The sequence below is a fragment of the Coregonus clupeaformis genome, unplaced genomic scaffold (genome assembly GCF_020615455.1).
Source record: "Coregonus clupeaformis isolate EN_2021a unplaced genomic scaffold, ASM2061545v1 scaf0290, whole genome shotgun sequence".
Lineage (NCBI taxonomy): Eukaryota > Metazoa > Chordata > Actinopteri > Salmoniformes > Salmonidae > Coregonus > Coregonus clupeaformis.
This window is the reverse complement of record NW_025533745.1, coordinates 286,608-301,212: the sequence shown is the minus strand read 5'-3', so window position 1 is coordinate 301,212 and position 14,605 is coordinate 286,608.

Genomic DNA, 14,605 nt, shown 5'->3' with positions numbered 1-14,605 from the left:
CAAATCTTGCATCTACAACCCTAGGAACACTGTTATATGCATTCTGAAAGAGCTTCAGAGAGAAACAGAGGTGATTCTGCTTAGGCCCACTGCGGTATAGGGATATAGAGACTCTTAGTGAGGAGAGGGGGGTCAACCAGTTCTAGCAGAGATCGATAACAGAGATCAATAAGCACCACTGATAAGCACAGTTCTGCTATAGATAACTTCTCCAGGGGGTGCTTTAAGTTCACTAGGCACCACCATGCCATTTCCAACCATCATCCAGGATTTTTCCATTAGGCTGCGATTCACCCACCCATGACCCCAATCTCAGAGACATCTCGGCAGAGACGTGATGAGGGAGGTGGGTGGAGATTCGTGGGCACCTTTTCTCAATATCGCCTACCACCCATCCTTAACAATTGAGTAGGGGAGCAGTGGGCTGACCTTGACCGTTCAGATGACAGAGTGGGGGAACGCTTCAAGTGAGCAGATCCCCTAAAAATAGCATCGGCGGCAATTAAGCGCCAATCTAATCATCCTCCTGCGTAAACGAGCCGACGATTCCGCCCTCATATTTCCCAGGCTTTCCAGACCACTTCCTCATCATCTTTGGCTATCTGTTTAATTACGCCCCCGTCAGCCCCAGATGAGGGAGCGATAGCCTTATCACCACGACTCATTTCCAAATCCATGAAATTAATAAAGCCAACCTCCCATCAGCAGACTGCTATGGCTTGGTGGCTCCGTGACATAGAGGCTCAGTGTCAGTGTGTGAACTTAGCTAACTGGAACTTTAGTGCTTTTCCCAGGGAAGAGAGGATGTTCCTAGAGCAATGATGTTCCCCAAGGTGCTCCTTACATACAGTTCTAACATACAGCTGTTTAGATGCATAGTTCACGAAATATTATCATGTTGCCTTGATAAACCTGACCAATTGTAAGGTATTAGTGAGTACCTTTACAAAGTGGCATCAGTGGCAGTGCAGCTGTTCCAAATGCCCACCCTCCAGAGAAAAAGACTGTGCTCGGCCAACCAAAGTCAGTCTCCGAGGTGCATTCCATTCTGACAGCCAGGGTCTCAGACATCGATTTTGGAAGGGAAGGTTGGGCGGATCCGTCACCACGTCGGGGGCTGGCAGCAGAACCAGACAGGCGGATGGAGCGCTCCCCCTAGATCTGCCGTCATTTATTTCTAAATGACGGCAGATGGTGGGCTTGGCGTCGGTGCCATCCTCTCAATCTCCCAAGGTGCATTTCTCTGATGGATGTGGCTGAGGGGGGGGCTTGGAAGTGGCTGTGCACGTCTGTGCTGCTCGATAACGGGGGGCTAAGTGTGTCTGTGTGCTAGCCGTAACTTGTCACACATTACTCATATCACCTTCCACTGAGTTTATTTACTTCTTAGCTACATCTCTCACCACTTGTCACTCTCAAGTGGTGAGAGAAGCCCTCCATTCGATCCTGTGGAGTAATTCTTACCAACAAGATTTCACACTGTTACAGCCCAATGGACACTCTAAATTCTGTTCTGAGGATGGTAAAGTTTTCCTTAGTTCAGTTTTAATGGTATAACACAGGGTATCCCAAACTTGGTCCTCGGGACCCAAAGGGGTGCACGTTTTGGTTTTTGCCCTAGCACTACACAGCTGATTCAAATAATCAACTAATCATCAAGCTTTGATCAAGCTGTGTAGTGTTATGGCAAAAACGAAAACGTGCACCCCTTGGGGTCCCGAGGACCGATTTTGGGATACCCTGTGTTATACCATTAAAACTGAACCCCTTGAGGTCCAGAGGACCAAGTTTGGGAAACCCTGGTATAACATCAAAGATTACTGTGTTTGTAACACATAAGTTGTAATATATTCTGAGAGCTGTAAGGCCTCAACATTCTGCATTCCTTAAAACGGCTATCTCTTTCTCACACATGCAAAACATGTAGTATACAGCAGGTGTATTTGGACAGCAGAGGCCCTCCGTCATTGGCTGATTTCCTTGTTAGGGTCATCTCATGGTGTTAATAACCCTGGCCTCTTGCCAGAACCATTAGAGTGGAGATAGCGCCATCATTAGCCCATCCACGTCCTAACGCTCACATCTCCATGGAAACCCTGGGCTCTGGCTGCTCCACGAGACTCCCTGGAATGCTCCCTGCGTCGTCATGGGGTGGCAGCTCAGGAGTGAAAGCTGATTTAGTGGCTGCATCAGGGAGGTGGCAGATTAGTGGCAGGGAAATAGGGGCCAGAAAACAGTTAGCAGGGTGATTGGCTCAGCAATAACAGAACGCCCCTTTGCCGACGGGGACCGGCACTATGCGGATGCAATGATAAAAAAGACAGTTAGCGAACTCCGTTGGGGCTTTACGAGGCGTGACTGGCTTTCGCATAGCCTTGATTGTAGAGGTGCCATTCAGTAGTATGATTATGTAATGATGGGAAACTGTTACAGAGGATTTGAAGCAGTAAACGCCACAACACATTGGTTCGTAGGGTACATTAAGCATAGCATAATGTTCACCTTAATAATACCATACATAAAAGTTGCATGCACCTTAATGTTGTACTCGTTGTGTTGTTGTACTCTTGTTATTCAGTGCTGTCAGCATGTTATAAACCTGCTGCATTCTATCAGAGATGGTCCCATTAGATAACAGTCCATCTTCCAACATCCCTCCGTCTGCAGTGGGGTGGATTAAGAAATTATTTAATGAATTAAGTCATTCATGCCCAAATAAACAAATCACTTATTATGTTTGCGAATGACACTGTGCTTTATTGAGAGTTCAAAGGATTATCAAACTAGTGAGTTCTTGTATTTCCTTTCCAAGTCTGCTGGTTCAGGCTGTTTGATCACACTTTGGGCAAGGCAACCAAACAGATTGTCTTGACAGATTGGTGCGGAGGATGAATCTGGAACAAACGTGTGGGATGCAGAAAATTCTGTTGGATAATTATCCCCCTTAAAGCCCCTCACTTACTAAAATATATCAGTGTAATATACCATGCATACACTTTGTGTGCCTGCAAGCCATAGCTTTGCATTCAGCTCTCAATATGCTTGTAACATGCCACGGCATGTTGATGAACCAACAGCTGTTGTTATGTTTGTTTTCATTGTTTGAATTGGCAAATGTCTCTAGCGATGGCAAAACTGAAACGTACCCTTCAATCAATTTCAGGGGCGCCGAATGATGTCAAATGGTTGGCGAATTGATCCCATAACAGGAGTTACAGTGTATCTTCTTTAGACTTTAAAAAAAAGTTTTATAGTCACTGATCATTGTTGGAATAAAAAGCTAAACAAAGTATATATTGTATGTCATACTAAAGGGTGACGTAAGGGTTATGCTACATTTGGCAAAGTCCCAGACTAGGGACCTGTTTTACCAACCATTATGAATAGTTAAGGAATATACTGTATGTACCACTACGCATTACAGAGGGTTTGATATATACTTCGTTAAAAATGGTTTAAGCTACACTTTCTGAGACAGATAACTCTTTTAGGGTAAGGGTTTAAAAAAAGTAGGTGTCTAACATAAAACATGAACAGAATAATGGGCAATATGTGGTGTGTTTGTTTAGCAAAATGTTGAATCATGAACGCTCCAGACAGTTTACAGAGCTTCTAGGAAAGCTGACCCTCACTTAGCCAAAAAAACATTGCTATCTAGTAAAGATCCCCCACTGCCTCCTACCATCGATCCTCAGCACAGAGAGAGACGGCTCGGGTCGAAATATTGTTCTTTGTTGTGTGTAAATAATGTCTCTTAGGGACAGACCCAGTTACAGAGGCATTCCGGTGTACTTGGCCTGAATGTGTTATTACTGTTATTCTGTGTAGACCACATCATCACTTGAGGCAGACTAATAAACTGCTGAAGGACAGTATTCTGAAATATGTAAAGTATTACAGATTCAAACACAACAGGAAAACTTCTGTATATCTGGCTCACAACAGAGAGTCACTTTCGGTTGAAAACGGACATTTAATATCAAATCAAATCAAATTTTATTTGCCACATGCGCCGAATACAACAGGTGTAGACATTACAGTGAAATGCTTACTGTTATTTGTCAATGGGACAGAACATGCTAAGATAGTTTGTGTCTTTGGAAAGGGCCTTTGCAAATATGTATAAGCAATATTGACAGAGTTTTGAAAGTTCTAGTGCTCTCGTGGCTCAGACACAGTTCTGAGGATCTTTGGGCAGTATTGTGGAGTAAAATGCACCACAAGTTTAGCACTTGTTCTCCAAGGGAGCTGACAGGGTGACCTGTAGAGCACATGGCTGGACGGTATTATCAAGGTTAGAGTCTCCTCTTCCGCCCTTGAGTCCACACGCAAACACTCCGGGAAAGTTTTTATGTTGCGCCTCCGCCTGTACCTCGCTGACTGGCAGCTCATTAGGGCAGCGATGCACCATGCACGTGTTTGCTCCCAGACAGGCCGCGCCACGGGCTGCATGCTAATTGGGGAGGCGTAGCCGGTGTTGAAACGACCTTGTGTCCGCACCAGGCTCTGATTATGTGAGGGGGGAGCGGCTTGGCGGGACGCCCAGGCGGGCGATTCGCAAGCTCGTTTGTTGTCTGCCTAGCAGGGAGTCTCTCTCCTCCTCTGCTCCATCTTGCTATTGCTCACCCCTTCTTCCTCTTGTGACGCCTTCGTTCTAATCTGACCTCCAGGTTTCATGGCAAAGTCAGCCAACTCTGACCACTAATCCACCGTGAGAGCCATCAAAGAAAAGAGAGAGTGAGAGAAATGAAAGAACGAGAGAGATGTGAGAGAGAATAAGAAAGAACGTAAAATAAGGACAGACATACAGGAAGGACAGACATACAGGAATGCTGGAAGAATAAAAGAAAGTGGTGTAGAAAAAAATTCTACAAACAAAGTTTTACAATTCCAGTCGGAATCAATGCAGTACGTACGGTTATGTACTGGGCTCCCGAGTGGCGCAGCGGTCTAAGGCACTGCATCTCAGTGCTTGAGGCATCACTACAGACCCCCTGGTTCGATTCCAGGCTGTATCACAACCGGCCGTGATTGGGAGTCCCATAGGGCGGCGCACAATTGGCCCAGCGTTGTCTGTGTTTGGCCGGTATAGGCCGTCATTGTAAATAAGAATTTGTTCTTAACTGACTTGCCTAGTTAAATAAAGGTAAAAAAAATCAAATATGTTGGTTGTAACCTACTGCTATACATCTGCCGAGTCATTCACCAAAAGGCAGAGCAATTTAAAGGTGCACTATGCAGAAATCGCTCTGCCATTTCCTGGTTGCTAAAATTCTAATAGTTTGCCTAATTTCAGTTTATGTGACAAAACAAGCAATTGTAGTGTAGAGAATCATTGTACCATCTAAACCGCTGTAAAATATATTTTCCATAACCAGAAATATAGTATTCTCAGCTGTTTGATGCTGGTGTACAAAACCGAAAGTAAAAGAAGCTAAAACGACAGATCTATAACTAACATTTCTATGTCAATTTTGTCGGGTCGCCCAAAAAGTTACATATTACAGCTTTAACGGCAATATTTTTGTCTTTCATAACATTGTTTGTCATCATATGGTAGATCTATCATAGCAGAGCTATGGTTTTCAGAGTGAAGAATAATGACTAGAGTAGGCTGAATAAAGGCCAATCAATGATCCACAGCCACATGCACACACACACACACACACACACACACACACACACACACATACACACACACATAAACACATTCGCCGTGAAGAGGGTTGCCAGCCAGAGTGTTTAAGTGCCATCAGTCCTCCTGCCCTTCCCTCATAGATAAAGAGGGGCCTGCCATCAGCCACGCGTCCGACTCGTTCAGTCCTCATTAAAAAGCCATCGTATTAAGAAATAATTTCAGCTTGTCCTGATGAGCCTTTTATTGCCTACTCTAAAATCTTTTCACTTATCGGGGAGTCAAAGGGAGAGGGAGTGCTATGGAGAACGAGAGGTAGAATGAGAACGAGGAAGTAGCTGAATGGAAGATTTGATTTTTAAGAGCATTTTATCATGTCATTTTGAAGGCTATTTCATCCTCAAGGGTGAAATGCTGGCTTTGGCTTCTCCAACATCAGATATGGCTGTCCTATCTTGCTGCAGGGAAGGACTCTTCAGAGAATTGTTGGCTAAGTTGGGAAGGGGTCTTCAGGCCAGGTCTTGGTTGTGTTGAATTGAGTGCAGTAGTCTGTGTGAGGAGTTGCTATATGATTTCTTGGGACTTACAGTATTATGGCAGTTTTCTGACTTGGATGTGTTCTTTGGTCTTTAGCTCAACATGTGTATCATCGTGAAACGTGTCCTAATAGTTGGGGAGTTGCTGGTTATTGGAAACAGTGTTGAGGGGAGCTTCCTTCTCCTAACATCTCCTATTCTCTTGCATGCAGTTTGGCTTGGCTTTGGGGTGTGGCTCAGGGGCAGCCATTACAGCAGTAGCCCATTACTCATCCTCCTAGCTGCTGTCTCGGGGCTCTCGCTCCAGTGCTAATGCAGATTACAGGGATATATGAGGGCTATTTTGTTCTCAGTGGGGTGGGAATGATCACTGGCAACCCTAGCTCTCTCAGATGCACGAGTATACATCTGTTCCCACTGTGAAATCGCACCCAAAGATCCATCAGAGCCAGAGCCCAATCAAATCTGTGGATAGTACATAAATTACACGTTAATTAGCACTTTATAGGGGTTGAATTATTCATGTACAACATGTTAATAGATGGCAAGGCCTTTGTGCAGTTTGGGGTAGTTCCAGAGTCCACTTCTAATGGTTAAAGTGAGTCATTATTCATCTGTTGTGTATAGCCCATTTCTCATGTAGTGCTACTGGAGCTCAAATGTTTGAGCAATCTGTCTCTCCAATAGCGCCAGTTTGAGGCAGATCAATTGATCATTTTACAATAAATATGTCACTGCTCATTGTGTGCCATGTAATACTGAACCATTTGGAACAAAATTGAGAGGGGTAAAAAATAGGACACTTTGAAAAGAAAACCTATTTTTTGCACATCTATCAAATGAGGTCCATAGAGTCTTATAGGAGGCTTCAATTGTGCTGCCAATGGCAGTACTACTAACTCTATTTTTACTGCTGCCATTAACAATAGTGATGTTTAGCAATGGTGATAGTAACTGTCACAGCATTACATTTATATTATTTTATATAATAATTATAATAATCCATCCCTCCATTCTTCTTTCAGGGCCCCACAACATCCAATCATTTGGAAGAAGTTGTTTCAGCAATTAGCACATTTACAGGTGGGTCGGCTAAATTGCCACCATCTCACATACAGGTAAGTAATGTCTTCTGAAGACATCTATTATAGAGATAGAGCGAGGTTATCGGTCTATATAGTACTCTTTTGTCTTTACGCATTGACCACGTCCATAATTGTACCTGCAATTGTGTAACCCCCCCATCCCCCGTCTTTCTAAAACAGGTCAAATGATGTGCTAGGTTCACCCTCCATGAATCCCAATAATCCCATCATGCCCTAGGAGTTTAAAAGCTCCAATCCCGCTCGAACTCAACCTCACATGACTCCAGTTCCCATCACCAACTTGACTCCAGTCCCTTGTTGTTCAGTCCTGCTGTTTTCACCCAGCGGTCTAGTTGTAACAGTGGCTTTCAATGAGAATCCAGTTGACCTTCCCTCTGTTTTACCCCTCATTAACGTTGGCCCCCATGTCAGAGCTCTGGGCTGTAGAGGGTGTCTGCCCCGCCCCCGGCGAAGGCTCTCAGGGTGTCTGTATGGAGAGCCAGGTCTGATCCCAGCCATGAGGAGACCGCAGGCGTAGAGCCCGGTTTAATATTCCGCTCTGCGACGTGTCGGCTTTCCAATTCACCGCGATTGCATTATTAAACTTACACAAGCTCATTTCCATACAAAACAGGATATCAGCGGCAGAGAGTCATGCATATTTATCGCCGTGTGCCTGGCTTACGCATGAATACACTCGCACAATAACCCGCACGCAGGCATAACTTAGTCGTGGTACATAAGTGAGGGAGGAAACCGAGGTGCATTCCTAATGGTTTGAGCATAAGAGGTCCTGAGTGAGGATGGTCAGTGAGATCTACATGTCAATCACCTGACAAACTCGACACATAAACAGACAGTTTCTCAAACGCAAACAGGGGAGATGAGTTACACTTTGAGATCTGATGAGAAGTGTATTACTGATAATCTACATGCGCAGTCGTGCACACACGGTCCAGCCAAGCCTCAACTTGTCCATGTTGACCGTTTCCTGCTAGTAGCTAGTTCCCTTAATGTCCCGACTCCCTACTCTCAGTTCCATTTCCCTGCCACCCCCGTCCCTGCTGCCCCACTGTTCTTCTCCTCCTCCACTAGTTTATCCTCTCCACCTCCCTCTCCTCCTCCCCCTCTTTTCTTCCTCACCCTCCTTCAGGTGAGGACTCGGTTAACGTCCGTCCCTCCTCCTCCTCCTCCTCCTCCTCCTGTGAGATTGCTGCTGTGTCTTATGGCTTTTTATTCCTACGTGAGGGTAGATGTGTTCATGTAGGGATTGAAGCCACTAAACACACGGTGAGAGGTCAACGTGCAGGCCAGTAGAGCCAAGGCTTCCTTTTTCACACAGAGCAAATACCCTGCGGTGAAGTTAGGGTGGAGTTTACTGTCTAACTCTAGGCCTACATGTAACCATTAAGTGACTTCTAAACAGAAATGCCAAACACATAGGCCTAAACAGTGGCATCTCTCAAAGACCCACCAATGAAGGCCCAGTACTAAAGGCTGTAACAAAGCCAAAGAAGGTCCTAAGATATCGTCCAAAACCAGTCTGTAATTCACAGGTTATCAAACAACCTTGTTCAAGAAATTCTTAAGAAAAGGGAAGACATTTCTCTGCTAACAAATGGATGGAACACTTCAAGGCTAACGTAGGTCCACTACATCCATCTAAACTGAGGTGAGTTTGCTGAACATTAGAATCCTGAGATGAATCAAAGCGTGAAATGTTGTTCTATGTGCTTTATTATGATGACAAATAAAACCTACTGCTAGCTGCCATCATAGCTGAAGTGTAATAATTCAACACCCTCACTAATGTACATGAATGTTCACACTATAAAATCTACATCACAACACATGATAGGAGCATCAATTATTGACAGTGTTTTATATAGACCTCAGAGCTTTCAGGGAGAATATGTTGAAATTGATTACTGCCAATGGATTCACTGCCTGAGGGTGTGTGTTGTTGTCTGTTTAGTTGATGCATTAATATGAAGTGTTTGTATGTATATACATGCATCTCTGTCTTTTAATAATCTATCTCCTGGCAGACTGATTTTCCTGCAATAAATAATGCTCTTTTGTGTTTTGTGTTGTTGCCGTTCTTCATTTGTTTTCTTTCATATTTTCAATGGTGCAAATTGATGAATAAATTATGCATTCAGCCAACCTTCTGTACCGTTCTGTTTCTTCTGCTCATCTGCACTGCTATTTCCCCCCCCCCCACACACACACACCAAATCTTTGTTTTCGCAACACCTAGACAAACTCGTGTTCTCAAATGAAATGCCACAGGGGTTGAAAAAGTCTAAATTCCTACTAATTTGTATGTAAATAGCAATGAAAAAAATACACCCAATCATGACCTTTGACCCCTAACACCTGTAGGAGCACTGTGATGAATCCTTTCATAAATTGTCAAGGGAAAAATGTGATACATTTGTGCCAATGTGTTGCCATATAAAAATCAAGGCAATATTAATGGGTAAAAAGTTTATACTAGCTTGGCAAACAATATTTTGGACGTGATTGTCAGGGAAAGCCTGAGAGAGATTGAGTGATTTCAGGGACAGACGAACCGTGACAGCAGAGTGTAGCAGAGCAGTCTGGAGTGAGTGGTTGAGTAAAAGTGGAAACTTGCTAGAAGACCAGCATGTTTTTGTTCTTCACTGTGGTTGGGAGCAACCCGCCCACACACACCAGCCATTTGTCTGGGGGATCCAGTTTGTGGTTTCATGATGAAACTAGAGGAAATCCGACCGCTGCCGCCGGCACACCACACATTTACTTTTCTATTTCTTCTCTCCTTTCTTCAACAATTCCTCCTCGTAGCCTTTTCCCTTGAGCGCCGCTTCCACTTCTTACCGCAATTAGCGAAACGCAAAGAAGCCCTCTTGTTTGTCAGCACGGAAATAAAATGGTAATTGGATAATCCGTGGAATTTCGGCAGTGTGTTCGGGGAGTTTGTAATTAAACCTGAACTTCTGACAAATATTGACTCAGATGAGCCCAGCGAGTGAAATGCATGCTAAACAACTGCAGGATGAGCCAATGGTAACCTAAACCAGCCAGTCAAAGAAGGATTTAGCTGCATGTAAACAGGCAGCCAAATTCAGATCTTTTTTTCACTAATTGGTCTTTGGACCAATCAGATCAGCTCTGAAAAAGATCTGATGTGATTGGTCAAAAGACCAATTAGTGGTAAAAAAAATATCAGAATTGGGCTGCCTGTGTAAATGCAGCCAGAGTCATGCGTATATTTATTTCCCCATGAATTCAGCAAGTGATACTAAATGTCCGAAATCTGTCTTGCCTACTTTTTACTAAAACGACATACTGTATAGGCTGCTAATCGTAGTACACACGATTTAGAATGTACTGGAGTAAAAATGATGCAGTAAGCAAAACATATCAACATACTAGGGCTCACACATACTGAGAATTCATCATCTAATGCGCGATTGCATTTCCTGCCATTCGTTCATTTTGGTACAACCCATCCTGTCATCGGATTATCAGTTGTTGTCAAACACAAATGGGTCTGAGAAGATGATTCTCTTCCTCGATAGCATGCAGCCAATTATACTAGATGAAAGGCCCAAATGAGTTTCACATCTGGCATTTAAACAATGACTGACAGGGGGGGCGCTGTTTTGCAGTCACCACGCAGCCATTTTGGTACTCCTCCATTGTAAAAAAAAATTCTGAAGCTATGGAAATGCATTTATTAATGTCTACAGTCGTTTTTGCCAAGTATATTCTATTACAGACACCTTAATGCATACTTTAAAATTACATTATGTGAATAAGACATTTAAAAAATATATGTATAAAATCATATTCCTTAAAGTAGTTTTTAGAGAGTGCTAATGTTCTTGTACCCACTACAACAAAGAAATACTTAAATACATGTAATTATGTCCTTGAAATGTTTTATGGATAACTATAGCATTACATTCATTCCTATGGAGGACTGCTCCTTCTGAGGACTACCAATATGGCGGCCAGTGGCTTCAAAGCCTCTCATTGACCAATACATAGCATCAGCAATCCAGGTTTTATACACATCATTGGATTTAAAGCATACTCAAATTTCGAAATTGGCTACTACAGTATTTAGAACCCAAGTATACTGTAGGTAAGGGTATTCGGACATGGCCTGTATCTGCGTCCTCTATACCAGTAGTAGACCTATAGTGAACCTTGCTGCTGAGTCTTATTGGCTAAATACAGTGGGGAAAAAAAGTATTTAGTCAGCCACCAATTGTGCAAGTTCTCCCACTTAAAAAGATGAGAGAGGCCTGTAATTTTCATCATAGGTACACGTCAACTATGACAGACAAATTGAGAAAAAAATTTTCAGAACATCACATTGTAGGATTTTTAATGAATTTATTTGCAAATTATGGTGGAAAATAAGTATTTGTTCACCTACAAACAAGCAAGATGTCTGGCTCTCACAGACCTGTAACTTCTTCTTTAAGAGGCTCCTCTGTCCTCCACTCGTTACCTGTATTAATGGCACCTGTTTGAACTTGTTATCAGTATGAAAGACACCTGTCCACAACCTCAAACAGTCACACTCCAAACTCCATTATGGCCAAGACCAAAGAGCTGTCAAAGGACACCAGAAACAAAATTGTAGACCTGCACCAGGCTGGGAAGACTGAATCTGCAATAGGTAAGCAGCTTGGTTTGAAGAAATCAACTGTGGGAGCAATTATTAGGAAATGGAAGACATACAAGACCACTGATAATCTCCCTCGATCTGGGGCTCCACGCAAGATCTCACCCCATGGGGTCAAAATGATCACAAGAACGGTGAGCAAAAATCCCAGAACCACACGGGGGACCTAGTGAATGACCTGCAGAGAGCTGGGACCAAAGTAACAAAGCCTACCATCAGTAACACACTACGCCGCCAGGGACTCAAATCCTGCAGTGCAAGACGTGTCCCCCTGCTTAAGCCAGTACATGTCCAGGTCCGTCTGAAGTTTGCTAGAGTGCATTTGGATGATCCAGAAGAGGATTGGGAGAATGTCATATGGTCAGATGAAACCAAAATAGAACTGTTTGGTAAAAACTCAACTCGTCGTGTTTGGAGGACAAAGAATGCTGAGTTGCATCCAAAGAACACCATACCTACTGTGAAGCATCGGGGTGGAAACATCATGCTTTGGGGCTGTTTTTCTGCAAAGGGACCAGGACGACTGATCCGTGTAAAGGAAAGAATGAATGGGGCCATGTATCGTGAGATTTTGAGTGAAAACCTCCTTCCATCAGCAAGGGCATTGAAGATGAAACGTGGCTGGGTCTTTCAGCATGACAATGATCCCAAACACACCGCCCGGGCAACGAAGGAGTGGCTTCGTAAGAAGCATTTCAAGGTCCTGGAGTGGCCTAGCCAGTCTCCAGATCTCAACCCCATAGAAAATCTTTGGAGGGAGTTGAAAGTCTGTGTTGCCCAGCGACAGCCCCAAAACATCACTGCTCTAGAGGAGATCTGCATGGAGGAATGGGCCAAAATACCAGCAACAGTGTGTGAAAACCTTGTGAAGACTTACAGAAAACGTTTGACCTGTGTCATTGCCAACAAAGGGTATATAACAAAGTATTGAGAAACTTTTGTTATTGACCAAATACTTATTTTCCACCATAATTTGCAAATAAATTCATTAAAAATCCTACAATGTGATTTTCTGGATTTTTATTTCTCAGTTTGTCTGTCATAGTTGACGTGTACCTATGATGAAAATTACCGGCCTCTCTCATCTTTTTAAGTGGGAGAACTTGCACAATTGGTGGCTGACTAAATACTTTTTTCCCCCACTGTATGTCTTAGCAAGACATCTCACAATAATGCTTCCTTATCCCAGGTCCTCAAACGAGTGTGTCAGCATTCTGGTGGTGATCACAGTGGTTATGACTTTTTAATGGTTTGCTAATGGTCTTTGCTGTGTTGCATCCCAGCTGCCCAAACAACATTAATTGCTTAAACTGCTGCTGCTGAGTCCAGTATCAAGCTAAACCTGTAATTACTGAGAATGTTTGAGTTTTACTCAGTCAACAAATGGATAACGGTGGCTAGAAAATAATTCCATTCCTGATAGGTATGGCAACCATCCAGACAGGGTTGCATACTCATATATCTGCTGTTCTTGCACAGCAAAAAAGCTGTATTTCTATAGGTTTAAATTTCTATAGGGTTATATTTCTATAGGGTTATATTTATATGGGTTATATTTATATAGGTTTATATTTCTATAGGTTTTAGTTACAACAAACAATCCCACAATCTGCATTTTGCCCAGCCTTAATTAATTCAGAGGACTTGAATTATAGCATGTATGTACAGTTGATGTCGGAAGTTTACATACACCTTAGCCAAATACATTTAAACTCAGTTTTTCACAATTCCTGACATTTAATCCTAGTAATAATTCCCTGTCTTAGGTCAGTTAGGATCACCACTTTATTTTAAGAATGTGAAATGTCAGAATAATAGTAGAGAGAATTATTTATTTCAGCTTTTATTTCTTTCATCACATTCCCAGTGGGTCAGAAGTTTACATTCACTCAATTAGTATTTGGTAGCATTGCCTTTAAATTGTTTAACCTGGGTCAAACGTTTTGGGTAGCCTTCCACAAGCTTCCCACAATAAGTTGGGTGAATTCTGGCCCATTCCTCCTGACAGAGCTGGTTTAACTGAGTCAGGTTTGTAGGCCTCCTTGCTCGCACACGCTTTTTCAGTTCTGCCCACAAATTCTCTATAGGATTGAGGTCAGGGCTTTGTGATGGCCACTCCAATACCTTGACTTTGTTGTCCTTAAGCCATTTTGCCACAACTTTGGAAGGATGCTTGGGGTCGTTGTCCATTTGGAAGACCCATTTGCAACCAAGCTTTAACTTCCTGACTGATGTCTTGAGATATTGCTTCAATATATCCACAATTTTCCTTCCTCATGATGCCATCTATTTTGTGAAGTGCACCAGTCCCTCCTGCAGCAAAGCACCCCCACAGCATGATGCTGCCACCCCTGTGCTTCACGGTTGGGATGGTGTTCTTCGGCTTGCAAGCCTTCCACTTTTTCCTCCAAACATAACGATGGTCATTATGGGCAAACAGTTCTATTTTTGTTTCATCAGACCAGAGGACATTTCTCCAAAAAGTACGATCTTTGTCCCCATGTGCAGTTGCAAACTGTAGTCTGTCTTTTTTATGGCGGTTTTGGAGCAGTGGCTTCTTCCTTGCTGACCGGCCTTTCAGGTTATGTCGATATAGGACTCGTTTTACTGTGGATATAGATACTGTGTACCTGTTTCCTCCAGCATCTCCACAAGGTCCTTTGCT